This window comes from Sebastes umbrosus, chromosome 5 (assembly GCF_015220745.1).
Source record: "Sebastes umbrosus isolate fSebUmb1 chromosome 5, fSebUmb1.pri, whole genome shotgun sequence".
Lineage (NCBI taxonomy): Eukaryota > Metazoa > Chordata > Actinopteri > Perciformes > Sebastidae > Sebastes > Sebastes umbrosus.
The window spans coordinates 14,649,652-14,668,165 of NC_051273.1; the positions used below are offsets into that span (position 1 = coordinate 14,649,652).

General features: G+C 42.2%; 1 protein-coding gene across 1 annotated transcript in view; it reads left to right on the forward strand.

Moving 5' to 3' along the window:
* Positions 1 to 18,514, forward strand: part of p3h2 (prolyl 3-hydroxylase 2) — a 90,956-nt gene that overhangs the window by 38,474 nt on the left and 33,968 nt on the right. The gene's annotated exons all lie outside the window — the stretch shown is intronic.

The window sequence follows — 18,514 nt, forward strand, 5'->3', positions numbered from 1 at the left end:
GTCCAGAAGCCTCTCTGTTAGCTATTTTAAATGGCAGCTGGCATTGTTTCCTGCCAGTGTCACAGACCTGAAAATATGTTTTTAAGTGAAGCGAAGAGTGTCAGAGCTGCCAGAGTCTGAGTGTTTGAGATTCTTGGAGGAAGAGATCCTCTTAGCCTGTTGTGGTGTTTGGCAGAAGAAAACCAGGACTGTTTGTCTCTGCATTACTGGGGAGGGGGAGTTGTTCGAAGGGTGCATCGAGAGAGCATCTGTGCCCTTTTGGAGGGTCAGCGCTCTTCATTATTTATTCTCCCTGCTCAATTAGACCAGAGAGTCTGTGAGCTCTCAACCCCAGCGGGGAGATCGGAGCGCACACGGGCGGACGTGCGGATACACACTCTTATGCATGAGCACACAGATGCTCAAACAAACCTCACATGCAAGGCTGCACACACAGGCAGGGAAGCCGATACAGGTGTGACACATCAACAAGCAATAATCCGACACATGCATCCTTCTGCCCACACACATCTTTCCTACCGCACACCAATCCACGCTGATCTCATCGTGGCTCTTGTTTAACTCCGACAGGTAATCTCTGCACATGTTTTTATTTCCCGGGGTGCTATTTGGAGGAAGGGGGCCGCCAGTGTTCGATCGTACTGTAGAAAGTGTGTTGATTTCATTGCTTGTGACCCAGCATGACCGCAGCAGAAAGCATTGCCAGGTGGGCTGCCCCACAAGGATGCAGATGGATATCTCTGTCTCTAAGTGTTTCAGGATGGCTGTGTAGGGAGGCATTTTAGCTGCTGTCAGTCACTCACAGTCACGAGAAACAACACATACAGAAACACTTATTCTAAATGGAGTGCGGTGCTGCTGGTAGTGCTGGTGGGTTTGTTGTATCGTTTAGTCATCCGGACAGTCTGTCCATCAGTGAAGTGAAGCTGGGTTCAAACTGTAGGCCTTCAGTGCTCAAGGCCTTTTTAACGTGTTTGCAGTATATTTACCCTGAGGTTTAACCGAACGCAATAAAGATTTAAAGAGCAACAATTAAAACAAGACCATTTTTAGCCTTGCTTGTGGCGTGACTATATGGACGGTCAGTCGGTCGGTCCAGACTGAAATATCTCAACAACTGGTGGATGGATTGCTATGAAATTTCATACAGACACGCCTACTGAGTTTGTTGATCCTCTGACTTTTCCTCTTGTGCCACCATGAGGTTGACATTTTTGTTTTTTAGTGAAATGTTTCAACAACTGTCTAATGGATTGTCATGAAATTTAGTACAGATATCCATGGCGCCCAGCGGATGAATCCTAATGACTTTGGTGATCCAATGAGTTTTCCTTTAGCGCCACCAGCAGGTCACAGTTTTCACTTTTCCAGTGAACTATCTCAACATCTACTAAATGGATTGGTGCACATTCGTGGTATTGAGTAGGACTGGAATTACAATACAAGACAGTACCAATATACCAGTACCCTTAAAGTGATACTGATACCAATAGAGTACTTCATGTGATACTTTTTTTTCTACTACATTCAATACCCATCATGTGAATGGAAGCATTGAGTTGCGTAAAATGCCGTCACCATGTCGTATTTATTTTGATCTCCACAGTCATGTATTATAGCCATATTTTTGAAAGTTTTAATGGCATCTTGGCACACTAAACTGCCAACCCCGTCAAATACACCTCAGCTTTGCCACACCACAGGCTGTATGGGTTGTAGCTGCTGCCATAGTGGGTCAATCACTCGTCGCATTAAATCAAAGAACGTTTGCGGTGATTGGCTGTGAGCAAAACCATACAAAAGTCATTTTTTTCTAGATCTGGCTACAAAAAGGACTGAATGCAGGTATTTTTTGACTGGAGAAGTTTTGATACCAGTTGGTATTGGGTTATTTCGGTCAATACTTTAAAGGTATCGATACCCAGCCCTAATATTAAGTGAAATGTTTCTACAACTGTTGAAAGGGTTGGTTTGGTACAGACATTCATGCCCCCCTCAGGATGATTTGTAGTCACTTAGATGATCCCTTAACTTTTCATCTGGCAGCGGGTCAAATTTTTTATTTGTCCAAATGTATAAGTAATGACATTCCCATCATCTTCAGATATACTTTGTGTTAAGCGCAAATTAGCAAATGTTAATATGCTGAGACGCAAAATATTTTCATTGTTTTATGAGCCTGGAAGTTTTGAACTGAAGTGTTTCCTTAACTACTAGTTGCATGAACTCTGTTATTTTTCTTCCATTGTGTCTTGCTGGGCGTCAAACTATTGATGGCTCAGCCAAGCTGCCATAGTTGCCAGTGTTATAAACCATTGTTTCTTTTAAATAATACTGTCTTGGCAGTGCTGACAAGCTCCAGTTTGAATGGTCAAATGCCAGTTGTTTAAAGGCTTTACTAGATGTGGGGAAAAAAGCAGTGTGCAGCTTTTCATGCTGATTAGAATTACGTACCATCTGTTAAACTTGTGTGGGAAAACATCAAAATAAGGACATTTAACATTTACAGTGTGATTGTATCTGTAGGTTGTCAGTCAATCATATGCTTCATTGAGGTGCAAGTTTTCTCCAGGGACGCTCAAGGCTCCATCGGCACAGGATATGAGATATTTCTCAGGGAGATGGGGAGGATTATTTTCATCTCCCACAGAGCTTTACTCTGATAGTGGCCTCAGGTGCTCGTGTTAGTCTGTGGTAAAGTCTCTTTTTTTAAGAAATATTTTTAATGTTTTGTGTAGCCTCTGTGATTAATAGACACTAAGAAAAACAACTATAAAAGTCACATTTTGTACAGCTAAATCTGCTCTGGTTGTTTAATCTGTCTAGTTTAAATTGTACTTATTTTTTCTTCAACTTCAAAACATTCTTTCTGAGTCTCACTGATAAAAATGCAACTTGTTGAGTCTATGATGTAGAAGTGTTTATCTCATACTTTCTCTCTCATAAACACTCATAATGTGACGCTCACACAGACACTCAAGTACACCGGGCCTCTCGCTGTGTGGCCACACAGGATTTTCTACAACAGGAAATAGAATCTAAACGATGTTATCAACAGACAAGCAAATAGTGTACGATGGTAAACAGACTGCCCACATCTGGACCAGCTCCCTCCTCTGTCCCTTTTTTTCTACCGATCTATCACACCGTGGAGAATTCAAGCCTGGACTCAGTTTCTGAGACTTACGAGAGCTCAGTTTCCCTAAATCGGCCCAATCATGGAAACACAGACTTTTACTTTTTCTTTAATTTGGCATGGAATGAAAACCAAATGGACTGACTTGGACTCAACTGGGGTCAATTGGTTTCCATTAGCTTCCACCCACATTGCTAGCAGTCCCAGTACCCCTAGCAGCTGAGGCATGTGAGGGTTGCCCTTGTAACAAAGAACAATGGAGGGCCGTAGTAAAGTGGAAGCAGCTTTTCATAATGAGGGATGGAAATCCTCGCTGGAACCGTATTTAAGGTCTCAAGGGAAAAACACATGGAGCATATTATTGCCAGGTCTGAATTTATAATCGTAAGAGATTAATGTGGCTTAAGTGTTGTATGTTTTTATTTCTAGGTAAGATTTTGACTGTTGTCCTCTGATTCTGTTTGTTTACTTTTACCAACTTGGTCAGGAAGGTGTATAAATAGCACAACATTACAAGGACATTTTTAGGATTTTTGCATGTCATTTGTACGCCTCTTTTGTGTATCTTTTTCACGCCACGCAACAAAACTATGGTAACGACCGTAGTTAGGTTTAGGCAAGATATCCACTTAGTTAGGTTTAGGAAAGACATCATGGTTCTGGTTAAAATAAGTTTGTAAACTAAAATATGTACGTAAACAATGTAATATAAGTACGGAAAATGCATCACAAACTTGGGACAGAAACACCGGTATTGAACACCGATCTCCGTGTAGAAAGTCCTCTGTTTGTTGGAGCCACAAATTCACAGACTGACCATACACGGTCCAGATATACAGTATATTCTGTTTTGACTGAGTCTTGTTCTACGTCACTAGCTCTGAGCGTAGCATATTTACGTGTGATGCTTTTCCAATGAAGTCAATACGGACTACATAGCGTACAAATGACAAAAAACAAGAATGGCGTTTTTATTAAAATTACTACGATTACCTTCATTCATACACCATTTAGTTCGACCCGGCTGCTTTTACATATGCAATGTGTGTGTTCGCTGACTCTCTGAAGTGGCAGCAGCAAAGACGAGCCACCAGCATCATTGAAATTACAAGCAGGATCAAACTCCTGACTGTTTCATTCATGTTGTACAAAACCACAACCTAGATTACATAGTGCAGTCAAGCAGTCCTACCCCGCCCTATTATCAGCCCGACACACAGAGTCTTCTTTATGAAGCAAGGCAGTACTGGGCTGTGCCACTGTCACTGACTATACTCACCCCTTTAACCACACTTTGGGCATGGTGAAGCTCTTGATAATATATCTTATGCATCCAGATTTCCAGATGGTATAGTAAAACAAACCCACATTTAAAGACTAAAGGAAATAATTAATGGAATAAAAGAAAGTCCTTAGCTGAGTTTTCCACAGTGAAGAGTCTCTTAGGACTCGTATGAGCGTGAGGCTAAAATACTTTTATTGTCTAAAAACAGAGTCTGAAAGTCACATTGATGATTGTCAAATGTTCCTAGGATTTGACTGTGGTGGACTAATTAGTGAGGGTCACTTCAATGCTGCCTGATTATAACTTATAAAACAACTCGGCCTCTTGGGAAGGCGTATAAATAGCACAACATTATAAGGACATTCTGCATGTCATGAGGACGCATTTTAGGCTTTTTCCGTGTCATTTGTACATTGCTTTTAACATGTCATTACTATGATAACATTAGAGGTTAGGTTTAGACAACAAAACCACTTAGTTAGGTTAACGAAACACGTCACGGTTGGGCTTAAAATAAGTACGGAACCTAAGTTACATAAGTACGGAAAACACGTCATAAACATCACAAAAACAGGAAAATTGTCACTTGCGTAACTTACAAAACAGAACACCGGTCTGTTGGTTAAAAGTTGTGTGTTTGTTGGACGCATCCACCTCTCCATCCACCCGCAATAAGCAGTCTTTATTTAATATAGCTGAGGCTGATGAGAATGTTATTAGTTTTTGGTCATAATCCAAAGTGTTGGACTGATTGAAATTTTAACCTGATGATGGCGCTAGGTGAAAAGTCAGAAGATAACCAAAGTTTTTACAGTTCATCCTGAGGGAGTCATAGATGTCTGTACCAAATGTCATGGCAATCTATCCAGTAGTTGTTGAGATATTTAGTCTGGATCAAAGTGGTGCAGAGACCAACATTGCCATCCATTGAGCCACTAGCACAGTACAAAATATGTGAGCACCTTGATTCTTTTTTTTGGGGGTATTTTCCTGTCCCCAATCCTGTCCCCGCCTTCCACTGTACATGCTGACTGACTGTGAGCCAATCAGATCTAAGAAACGCTGTGGCTGTGTATCAAATTGACTCTTGACTGGCTGTGTGTTACGCTGCTCTGTATATAATTGTTTACATTGCGGAGCAGCTGGATTTTCACGATATCACAAGAACACACAAGAATTGCGGGATCACATATCACACGAAAATCCATCTTGTCAGGCTTCAAGTTATGCGTTTGTGTCTGGCAATCCAGCTATGGTCGTGGCTTAGATATGTGTGACGCGACGACACGGAGAGGCGACTATTCGTTCAATACAACAATGTTGAGATGCTGCAATAGCATCAGTTATATCAAAACTGCAGAGTAATTCTTCATTGAAAGAGCCAAGAATGGCACTGAAGGCTTTTCACTCTAACTGCCAAGTATTTTTTTAACAGTTTCCAATGACGACTTCTGATGCGTCAGGTTACTAAATGGAAGCATCTTATTTTAAATGAGAAGTAAAGAAGTAAATATATGTCAGAAAGCAAAATCAGAACTCTAAATCTGTTCTTCTTAAAAGCCTGTTAAAACTTTTCAAAGTAAAAGACTTTGATCGGAGCGATGGTGACTGAATGACACATCGTATAGGTCATCTTCAGCAGTATGTCTCGTCTACACCGCGGCTCCTCCATCACTGCTTGAGAATGTGAGGCATGCTGGTTCCTGGGACGTCTCACCACTAAGTCATCAGCCTGCCACCCACATGACTCCTGTCCAGCCACTCACAACCAGTCACATCAAAGGAAAAGACAGTGGAGGGGGGTTGAACAGTAGACAGGAAGAGGTGGACAGGCGCAGACTTGCTTACTTATTTCTCTTACACAACTCTTATTTATCGCTGAGTCTGTAAAACTGAGAGCAAATAACATTTTCCCTTAAAGTAAACGCAGCACAAACTGATCGTTTGGATTTTGCTGTTGTGGAGAACATCTGCTTATAGATATGACATAGAGATAGCACAGTCCCAACATCCTCAGATCTTATTGGATCTTAGAAAAATGTCAGGTGATCAATATCATGTGATCTGAAGTGTGTGTGTGAGTTTATGTGGACTGAATTCCAGTCAGCATGCTGTGTGTCAAGAAAACTAGATTTGTGTAATGTGACAGCAGCAACAGGAACATGAAGGGAGTAGAAATCACTTTTCGAGGCCTTTGAAGAGATTTAGCTCCGTCATCCTGTGGGTGGTTCTTAATTACCTCCAACAATTAAGCTGAAAAGAAGGTTATTTGGATAAGAGCTTGAGGGGGGCCAAACTCTTCTCGACCGTTCTGGGGATCGCCCTGTAGAAAACTGGGTTATGCTGTGTTTATATGTTGGTAAAGAACAATTCCTCTGCAGATTTGAGTTCTTTCTCTACATTTGGAAACGTTGACATCATTATTAAATATCAGAAAGACGATCAATGATTAATTGAGGTCTCTCATATTGAAACAGACTTTGCAAAGTGCTTCACAACTGAGGATAAAATGAAAAGAGCATTTAACAGGGAAAATATGGCTCGAATGTAAGCACTCATAAGTAATTCATTAAAATGAAGTCAATAAAAGCGACTTTGATTTTATTCGTAAACTACGAATAACAATTGCTCAATCCGTGAAACTGACAAACAACCCTTTATCCTCATCTGGCTCTAAAAACAGTGTGTAACCAGATCAATTTTGTGTAACTATAACAACCAGAGAACAAGAGATGGAGGTACATATGTCCCCGTTACATTCAGAGTACATCCACCTTTATGATTATGATTTTTGTGAAAATCTAAATATTGTACAGTAAGTTGCCAAATGGATGCCTTTCCCACCTATTGTTTTATTCAAGTTTCACATTTCCCTCTGCACGGTGCCTGAATTGGACCAAAAAAGGTGCCAGTACCATAATTCAGCAGTTGCATGACTTTGTTTTGTATATATTTATATCTATACGTATATACTGGTAACATATCCCACTTCAAATGTATTGTTGTATTCATTTCATTACATATTAGGCCTACATACGTCATACATTTCCACAGTTTGTAACATAAATGTATATTTGGTTAATAAAAACTTTTTGTGTAACTATTGATACAAATCAAATTATACGTAAATGTGATATTGCATATACGCTATAATAAAAATACTTAAAATATGACATTTGTTGTCCTATGGATTAAATTGGATATTGAGAAGGAATACCAGCATTATGCTAGCTATGTGTTTACATAGAGACGCTGTTACGCAGGTGTTTCATGACCTGCCCTACTCTGATTGACTAGTACTCGTTTCCTTTGTTGGTTGGGTCGGTTAGGTTTAGGCAGTGAGGAATGAGTTCGGTTAGAGTTGGGGTGAGAATATCAGAGTAAGCCAATCAGAGGCAGAGTAGGGCGGGTGATGCCTTTTATCATCCTAGGAAAAAAATATCGTTGGCGGCAAAGAAGCAAGGAGTAGAAGGAATCATTTCAGACACTGTCTCTACAAGAGAACAGTGTCTCTCGGCTCTCTGCAGTAACTTCCCTCATGTTCTCGTGTGCACGCGCTCGTATAGAAGAGTTACGGCCACTCGCTCGCACACCCGCCGACAGACATGGCCTCTCACACGTGCAAACAAATTCACAAGTTTGGCTTTTTCTCAAACGTGTGTGCACACACTCCGACCCACAGCGAGTGTGTGTGTGTGTGCGTAAAAAGCCATATGAAATGCGGCGGTGTGTTGACCCCCTGACACGGCAGCGTGGCCGGGTTTTTGAAAACAGCACCCCATAGGGAAGTGGTGATGGGCTGAGAAAATGTCTGAAATGAGGTCTTGTCAGCTTTTTCTCCCGACACTTTCACTGAGGATTTATGTCTTCGCTGCATCGTCTCATTATGTGCAGAGTTTGACTGTTAAAACGCACTTGCGATAAATCCAAGTTATTGTTGCTGTCATATGAACTCGGTCCGTGCCAAGATCTCCCAGTGGGTGGATGTAAAAAGTGTGTGTTTGGGTGTGTGAGTGTTTGTGCACATGTTCATGTAATTGTCTTTACAGTTGGACCTTAAATCATCTCTCGCTTGTTGGTTGAGTTTCCAACAATGTTAAGAATTTGTTCTATCCACACTAATGGATCCAGCCTGTCAATGCAGTTAATTAACAACACTTTCTCACTTTATGTCAAGTTATATATTTCTCCTTTCACAGTTGTTGTTGTTTTTGCGGTTTTTCTTTTCTTTTTGGACAACACATCACAGACAGCCTCTTTCTATTGTCCCTGATTTATGAGAGGCCAGAGGCCAGCCTTAAATAAGCTGTTGTGTTTGCTCTGTCATGAAAAACAACATAAATCATCTCAGCTGGTGATGGATGACTCCCACCTCATCAGTGAAGCAATGCAAATGGCCAGCAGGCTGAGAGGTGAATGACCTTAAGCATCAGGTGTCCTATATTTCGCTGTAGGAAGAGAAGAAGTTTGTCTCTCGCCATTGCAGCCAGAAGTCCCACTGCTTATATCTTCTGAGTTGAATCCATCTGTTGCCTCCCGCTGAGTGTTTACACAACCAACATGACTCTGCATATCTTGCCTCCCTTTTGCAGCTGAGCACTAAGCTCCTGTCCTTCCTCTCCCCCATAACGTCTGACTGTTCAACCCCGCAGGGAGCACATCCTAGATCCGGTTGCATCCTCTCTAGCGGTGGTCTCTGCAGGGGAACCAAACTGCGTCCTCTAATGGGAGGTAGAGAAAGGGAAAGACTACGGCTGCAGCTAATGGTTATTTTCAGTGTCGATTATTTTCTCGATTAATCGATCAGCTGTTTGGTCTATAAAATGACAAAAAAAATGGTGAAAAATGACGATCAGTGTTTCTCAAAGGCCAAGATGACATCATCAAAGGTATTGTTTTGTCCACAACTCAAAGAAATTCAGTTTACTGTCATAGAGGAGTAAAGAAACCAGAAAATATTCACATTTAAGAAGCTGGAATCAGAGAATATTGACTTTTTTTACTCAAAAAATACTCAAACCTGATTAATCGTTGCAGCTCTATGAAAGACACTGTAACTCTACACCATCTTACCTGTTCAGTGCATTGGAAGAGGAGGTTTATGTTATGGGCAAGGGACTATTTTATCATTCGAAACACTTGAACTGGCTCTCAATGATGCTGAGAGAGGCTTCATATAATGGGTCATTTTAGCCCTTATGCTCTGCTGTGGATCTGGGTAGCTTAGTCTCAGCTTGCATACCACCAGCAGCTTTAATAAGAGACTGAGGGAGGTGCATTCCTCTCTCCTTTAGGTAATCCTTCAACCATGAAGGCTTGACTGTTTTTGCTTACTTTCGTGGCCATTTCTTGACCTTTTTCCATACATTTGTCTGAAGTACGCCTGGGGAGGTTTTTTCTTTTTCCAGGTCTTGATTGATGGGCTGAATTTGTGATGTAACATTGGACAGGACTGCTCTGTCATTGTTTGATTTAGAGAAAAAGGTGTATCCATTACCTCACCAGAGAAGGGAGGCTGAACCAGGAAAGAGTCCTTCAGGGCACTTGAACCTTTCATACTCTAATCTTCTGACACTCAGTGGTTTAAGTCCTTTAGATGATGTTTCTGTCATGACAGCCGACTCACTCATCCTCGACTATGCTGAGTAACATTTTCTAGTGTCGTGGTAAGTTGCTCTAAGTGCTCACTTTCGTGCAAAAAGAACAGTTTATGTAGATTTGTGTTCCATTAAAAGGACACATGTTTGATGGCTTCCAATAGTTTCCAAATCCCTTGTTAAAGCTTGACATATTAGTGAGCTTCGCATCCATCATCAGTTCTCAGATCCATTTCAGTCTGAAGCTGAGTGTTGTGGGCGTTGTGTGTAATGCGCTTTGTGTTTTAAAAGTGGCTCATTGCTACAACACCAGATTGATTTCAACATGAACAAATATATTTTATATTTCTCTGGGGTATTCGGGGGCCGGACAGGGTGAGAACTGAGCGGCTGGATGAATGCTGCCATTGTCTGGTTGGGCACACATACTCACTGCCTCACACACACACACACACACACCTACACACAGTTCCTCATAGCGTCCTCCTTTGTGCTGTTGTGTTTGAACTAAACATTTGTCTGCTTTAGATTTAACACTTAAACACCACATCATGCTCACTGTTTCTTTTTTTTTCCAGCCCGATGTCTTTACAGTGGAAAAACTGAATGCGCCCACGCTCCTGTGAGAGGGCGACCTTTGACCCCTGTCTCTGAGTGGCGTGCCCGTAAATGTTTCCTTCAAATGTGCTGTTCCTCGTAATGTTCCTCTCAGAAGGGAAATTCCCTCATGTCTGGAGCTTAATAGGGAAATGGTCTACACAGTATCTGACGTGGTTTGGCCTCCTGTTATCTCCTCTGAGATAGTGGTGAATTCTGAGAAAAACATTTTAAAGGAATAGTTTTGGGAAATATGCTTATTCGCTTTCTTGCCGAGAGTTAAGCTGGAATTATGCTTCTAGAAACACGGCTAGTGTAAACACATCACAATATACGTGAAACAGACATGAAAAGATTTGGATTTAACAGCGTAAATGGACATGGCAATGACAAGATGGGCAACGATATTAAGGGCCGTGAAGAATAATTTACACACATGAGGCACGTAGACACGCCGTAACTCTCAGCAAGATAGCAAACAAGTGTATTTCTCAAAATGTTAAACTATTCCTATAAGCTATTGCAACACAGTAGAGGTTTCTGACTGCTAGTATCTGTGGTATAACATGTGTGGGCCGCAGTTCCAGTCTGTATACACCTTCGATACACACACCACATCCTCAACCAAAGGCAAAGTTACAGAGACAAAACACAACTGTTAGCCACATTTCACATTACTGGGACCAGTCAGAGTGTTTATCCAGTCATGAAAAAGGCACCTTTATGCGAGTGGAAACTGGCGGAGATCAGAGGATTGTAGCGTAAAAATAAGACGTAGGTCAGTGGGCAACTGGGCGTACGCAGCTGTTTTTAGAAGCTCCTGAGAGAAAAGAGTGTGTGTGTTACTGTATTTTGGGCAGAAGGGAACGTGAGAGAGGTGTCGGGAGGAGGGCATGTAGGCGGCAGGGGAGGAGGAAGACATTATAGGTGATTTTCCACCCCGTCTGCACTGCTTAAGGCGTACACACCTCGTGTTTTCGAGGTTTCCACACAAAGCTGGCCTTGTGCTGAAGCTGCCCAGGAAGCGAGATCAGACATGGGAAAGAGCGTGATGGTTGACTAAGGATACAGTAGCTGACGTGGTGTCGGGTGTCCTCAGGATAGCTTAGAGAAAAAGGTTGTGTAGTCTCTCAGTGTTAACACACAAAGCTTAACTGGGCTGTCACTGGAGATGGAGAGAATAATGGAAGCAGTCGTTTCCTTCTACACCCAAATGATGTCAGCCACAGGGCAGACACAACTACAGATGTACAAACAACAAGTGTCCTGATCCAGATTATCTCATGATGGACATGAGCTGTGTTTTCATCAGGGGTGGGAATCACCAGAGGCCCCACGATACGATATTATCACAATACTTAAGTCACGATAAACGATCTTATTGCGATTTTAATCATTTTGCGATATGCTGAGTATTTTGATAAGATATATTGCGATATATTACCTTTATTCAACTGCACATTATGCAGTTTGTGAACATCTGTTTTATCTAATAAGATACAGTTTTCACTTTGTTCATCTCAGTGTTTTCATTCACATATCTTGAGGTCAGAGGTCAAGGGACCCCTTTAAATATGGCCATGCCAGGTTTTCCGCGCCAAAAAATGTAGCGTAAGTTTGGAGCATTATTTAGTGTTCTTCCCGAAAAGCTAACATGACATGGTTAGTACCAATAGCTTTAAGACTGAGCCCGCGATGGCCCCGCAGTCTAAGAGGTTAATGTAATAAAAGATCGATACTTGACGTCCGTGTGTCGATACAGTATTGCCACGCAAAATATCGCCATGCTATGCTGTGTCGATTTTTTTCCCCACCCCTAGTTTCATAACATCGAAATAAAAGGGTCATTGTTTGCTGTGGTACTTTGACTAGTACAAAAGAAAATTACGATTGTTGTTAGTTATTATGGTGACAACAGAACAGACGTCAGTGGGGCTGTAAAGAATGGTTGCAGCTCCCGGAGACAGCTGGCTGGCTAGTTAGCTAAAAGTAGCTTTTCCACAGTCAGAGGGACCGTTTAGTCCCGGCGCTGCCGCTGGCCCACCAGCCAGCTGTTCGGCTCATTTTCCGTAATCAGTGCAGCACCAAAGCCTGGCGGAAACAGCCCAAGAGCTAACCAGCCAGCTGTCCGCTAGCTGGCTATTCCAACATGCTTCAATGCCACACTGCTTACAGAAAACAAGCCGAACAAAGATGTCACTCATCTGTCCATCACACATTTGCTTTTCTCCGCTGTGACAAGAATGTGTAAATGAAGCATTCAGTTGTTCAATTTGACTAGTTTACATTTTCTGTGCCTTGTAATGTTACTACTCTACTGGTCGTTTAGTCATCGTTACTGCAAAACTTCACCTCAGCAGGAAAAGGGATCTGCAACTATGGCAGCGGTACATATAAAAATAGCCGCCACTCTGACCATCCTGCTACGTTGATTTGAACGGGAATGTCTGTTCTACTCCTATATTCTATTTTTATGTTTTATAACTTATTGATTCTGTATCATGAGCGCCTGTTCCACATTCTGGGTTCCCTATGAGTTCAAGTCACTGTGGTCAAGTACATTCACTCATTTCCCCCCTAATCAAAGCCAGCAGCTTCGGGCATGCAACACTAAAGTCAAGCCTCGCTCCAGTTTACAGTGGCATTATTATTGTTCTACCACTGTTTTCTTTTCAATGTAAAGTCTCTGCCTGCCGGGGATTTTCAAAACGGATTACGGATGGAGGCCGGTGAAGGAAGGAGTGAGCGCCGTCACGCCTCCTGTGCCTATCACGGGGTAATGAAAGAGGCTTTTTAGCAGCGACAGCGGTGAGGCTTTTTCAGGCATTCCTTTGACATGACCTTATAGGAGGAACATGCTGTGGCCCAGGGTGGGGCGAGGACGGGCATAAAGAGGTCACTGTGCTGATCCGTCAGCAGGATGGACAGATGAGAGAAAGAGGTGATGGAGAGAGCAAGGAGGACATCAAGGGGGACAACTTTTAACCATGACATCACTAAGAGGAAAAGCTTTTTTTTTCCACAGCATGTGCTTAACGTGTTAGCCATGTAGCGTGTAATGTACACGCTGACCGGCTGACTGGTTTCCTGACTGGCACGACAAAAATCTGAAGTCTTGTGTTAAGGTGTTATTTGATTTAGCAGCAGAGCAAAAACAAACCCTTGTCTGGTTCATTTAGCTGAGATTATAAAGCAACTCCAGCGTACAGTGAAGACACTATGTGGCCTGTGTGTACAGTAAGCATGCGCTGAAGCAGCTTTTTGTCCTTCAAAGCGACAGAGTTAATGAAACGAAAGACTTAAAGGGAGCATGATGGAGAGGTTAATTTGTAGAGGCTGTAATGTTTTCCTGTCCAATTAGCGTCACACATACATCATGAGCACCTTTTGCCTCTGTGGATTTCAGTGTCCGAGTGAGTCCACCACGATGTCGTCTTCTTCATCTCGTCAAACCCTATTTAAGTCTTGTTGAATACATATTGTCTTACAGAAGGGGATCTTCCAGTGTAAACACTCAAAAACAGACATAAGTTGTTTTCCAGACTTCCAAGAATTTCTGAAGTTCCTCGAATCGTCAATCAAAGCGCTCACTGTTTGCCTTTGAAAGGATCCAGAGTGGAAGGAAGTGGGGCGCTCGCCTCATGGGGAGGTAATCAGCCATTTAGACAAGCTTTCCTACAGTGAGTTCCTCGTGCCAGGCGGTGGTGCCAATAGCTCCCCTCAGAGCATAGCTGCTGCGGCTATCACTGGCAATAAAAAGCTCAGTTTGATAGAGACAGGGGGCCTATACAGCTTTTCTCGCCAGACAAATGTAATCCCAATATTGCTCTCATTTGTTAATGATTTACAACTATTGTGAAATGTACTCCAACCAGATGCTCACTTTAAAGTGCCAGGCTCTTAAAGTGCCACATGTTTTCTCAAGCTGAAAACTCATTAATTAAATGGACCTCGACTGTGGAAACCACAAAGACACATTGTTGATACGAGTAGAGAGACTACTGGGCGTCCCATGTCAGTATTCAATTAGTTGTTCGGATAGATGTACTTTTTAAATCAATACTAGTGCTGCAACTAACCTTGAATTTTATTATCAATTATGGTGCTTATTATTTTCTCAGTTAATTGATTCATTTTTTGGTCTGTAAAACATCAGAAAAGAGTGAAAAATGCCATCACAATATCGTGGAACAGAGGTTTTCAAAGTGTGAGGCGCGCCTCCCCAGGAGGGCTCCAAACTGTTTCAGGAGAGGCTCAGTGAATGGAAGTGAAAAAATATTGCATTAGTTATCAAAAGAATCATCACAGAATAGCTTATGTGTGTGATTTGGTTCAAGAGATAGTTCAGAGATGCAGTGGTTCTTACTGATTTTCCCAGAATCAGAAACTAAACTAAATTAAACTTAGGACGGACTTTTTTTTATGTATTTGGTGTAGTCTGAAGTTATGTCAAACAGCAATATTAGTCTATCTTGGCTCAACTGTTCAGTGTCTATGGGATCAAATAACATAATCGTGATCCAGAGGCATCCAGGAATTGAGCAAAACTAAGCAAATAAACTAACAGGGGAGGTGGGAGGGAGCCTCTTTCCCAAGCTTTGTCTGCAAAATGTTGTTTTCACTGTTAGCACTGTTAGCTATGAGCCGCCGGCTCAGCCGTTACCATGTTGAGAGCTGTGCAGAAGCAACGGAAATGCTCCCAATCTCGCATTTAGCACCTTTTAAATTTTGTCTAAACACATGCCGCTGTACAAGAACTCTAATGAAGGTGTCAGTACTTGACAGTTGTTGATGCTGCGGACACAGTTTGTGTGCTACCAATAAAGTGTTGAGTCTGGATACCCAATCATTCTAATAAACTTGCAGCCAAGCAAGAAGCAACAACCCCTTACTAAATGTATTTCCTGCCGCGATCCATTTCATATACGGACTTTCTTCTCTTTCTTCACCTCACGCCTTGAGTGTCTAAACTGCTGAAATGTTTGGCCAAACCAAAGACAGATGATTATGTGGTTTACTTGCTTGTTTGGAAAATAAATACCTTTGTCACAAATATGCCTCAAACCCTCCACCTCTTGATACAAATATGGGTTTAATGACAGTAAACTGAGCTATTGGTCTGGTCAGAGAAATGACTACTGTATTTACAGAGGAGTAAATATTCTTCCCATTTAAACACTCCCTGGATAGGTACAAACTGTGCTCCTCAGACAGATGGCTGGATGTTTAAGGTCCAGCTGTGCAGCAAAGATGTATGTCCATAGTTTCAGATTGGTAAGAGCTCTTGGCAGTTATTATCAGAGTTCCACTTTAATTTGATTTAAAGACAAGCTGTATTTTCTTTACATCCCGTTCCTTTAATAATTTTTATAAGCTCAGGTTGAGCTGAAATCATTTTTTGTTTTGTGTCCTATAATTGACAGTTCCTCCGCAGTACATTCCTAAACAGCTGTATCACGTTGACCTTTCGAAAGCAAACAGACACCACCTCTCCCACTTCACTGGCCTTAAAACCATTATTGGCTGTATAAGGACGCAGTTATCACGCTCGCAGATGTTTCAGCTGGAATGCTTTCAATGCAAAGTGGTGCCATAGTGTACTGTAGGTAGCCAAAAGCCAGTAATGATTTAATGCACTTTTTCAGGAAGGGTCAGTCAAGATTTAGCAGGTTAAATGGTTTATTTAACTGCAGCTGTGAGACATAAGTGATTAGCACTGAAGTGGAGTTCAGACGGAAACTGGCTGCAGTGGTGTGTGTGTGTTCGTACAGGTTCCAGTGAGAAGATAAAATGTGATCTAGGAAGTCCAACCTGAGTAGTACATCAAAGTGTTTTAAGGCTTTTTCATTGGTCTGAACACATCCTTAAAGGTACAGTGTGTAACATGTGGCGGCATCTTGCGGTGAGGTTGCAGATTGAAACCTCTCCCGTGTGCCAAGCGTGTAGGAGGACTTCGGTGGTCGAAAATGGGTTCTCTGGGTACCCACGAGTCTCTCCTTTACAGACATGCCCACTTTATGATAATCACATGCAGTTTGGGGCAAGTCATAGTCAAGTCAGCACACTGACACACTGACAGCTGCTGTTGCCTGTTGGGCTGCAGTTTGCCATGTTATGATTTGAGCATGTTTTATGCTAAATGCAGTACCTGTGAGGGTTTCTGGACAATATTTGTCATTGTTTTGTGTTAATTGATTTAAAATAATACATATATACACACATTTGCATAAAGCAGCATATTTACCCACTCCCATGTTGATAAGAGTATTAAATACTTGACAAATCTACCTTTTAAGGTACATTTTGAACAGATAGAAATGTGCGATTAATTTGCGATTAACTGTGGACAATTATGTGATTAATCGCGATTAAATATTTTAATTGATTGACAGCCCTAATTATATTACATTTCTGCCAATAGATCCCCCTAAATGCTACAGACTGTTCTTTTAAGGCAGGGGTATGCTCGAAACTAACTAGTTCGTATGACATGACGGTCGATGGTGTAGGAAGGAAAAAGTTCTTAAATCTGTTTCAAACACTTGAAGGCGACCATCATAGAGAATATGGAGGTTACAGCACACGCTTTCAGTCTTTTCTGGAAAGCATTTATTGTGTTGTTTACACAAAAAGTCAAAAAATGACAGTAACAAAAGAAAAAAGCTTGAGAGAGAAGTACAAACCCTGACATTTTTCTCACCTCCCCACATCTGGCCAATCACAGCGTGTGGTGGGTGTGAATATCAGATTGTCAGTTTCGGAAAGTCAAAAAAAATTGTCGGACGCAGCTCCCCCTCAAATCTTACATCAGAAAGCCCTGGGTGGAGGAGTTTCAGACACAACCACAAGCACGTTTGGTTGGAGCATACTGCGACTTTTAGACTCACAGCCGGAGGTCTGAAGGACACTCTCTCTAACCTTGAAATCCTCCCTGCTGATGGACGTCTTCTGATTTATTGCAGCTGTTCTTGTGTCCACTGTTAACCTGAACACTAACCCCTCTCTACTTCACAAGAGTTTCCTAGCCTCTTGGGAGCTGTAGAAACTCTTTGAAACAGCTTGTCACTCAAGTATTCAGGACTGCGGTTGCCAGGTTTGACACTAGTTGACCACTTGTTGCCAGCTCCTCTCTCATTTTTTAGGGTGGTAGTTCTGCCTCTGACAAGCCATCTGTATGACTGTTTCCAGGCTTGCTTTGGGATACGTGCTTTTTGTCACAACATCATCTCTGCATCTGTGGCGCCGGCCCAAGCCTATTTACATACCTGTGAATCAGGCGGGAGGCCCAGAGGAGAAAGGCATGCAAATGAACGTTTGCCTTGGCACTCCCCAGTGCCCACATCAAGAGTGCTTCTCTCAGAGTGGCAGGGCGGTCCAGCAGCTCTTAACACAGGCTGCTGTTTAGAGAGGAGGGCAAACTGAGGGCTCAGACTGAGTGGTAGTTATTCACCTCCACAGGTGCTCCTTTGAAATTCATGTGAGAGGAAAAATGTACTCATGTGGTACAAGATGTACACGTCTGTGATGTGTTCAAGGGTTTGCTTTTAGTGGCAGAGTTTTAGTGTCGCCGGGATTTTAAAATCTTGTCCAGTTTAAAGTCAGAATCATAGACTGTATATAAAGATAAACGACACGTCTCAGCTTCCTCCCACTGTACAAAAGTGAAGCCAAAATATCCTGGACACAGGAGCTGCCATATTGAGATTTTGACGTCATTTGGAGTCTGAGCAGTACTGATTGGGTGGCTGGAGCCGTGGTATCAAGGTCCTGCCCACACACCCAGTTAGCCAATCACAAGCCGAGCACGGCTGCAGCTTGCTAGCGTGAGCAGCTTCACTCAGAGCAGCTGTCAATCATGACGTCTCACCCCCTTTTTATAGCATCAAATAACTAATTAAA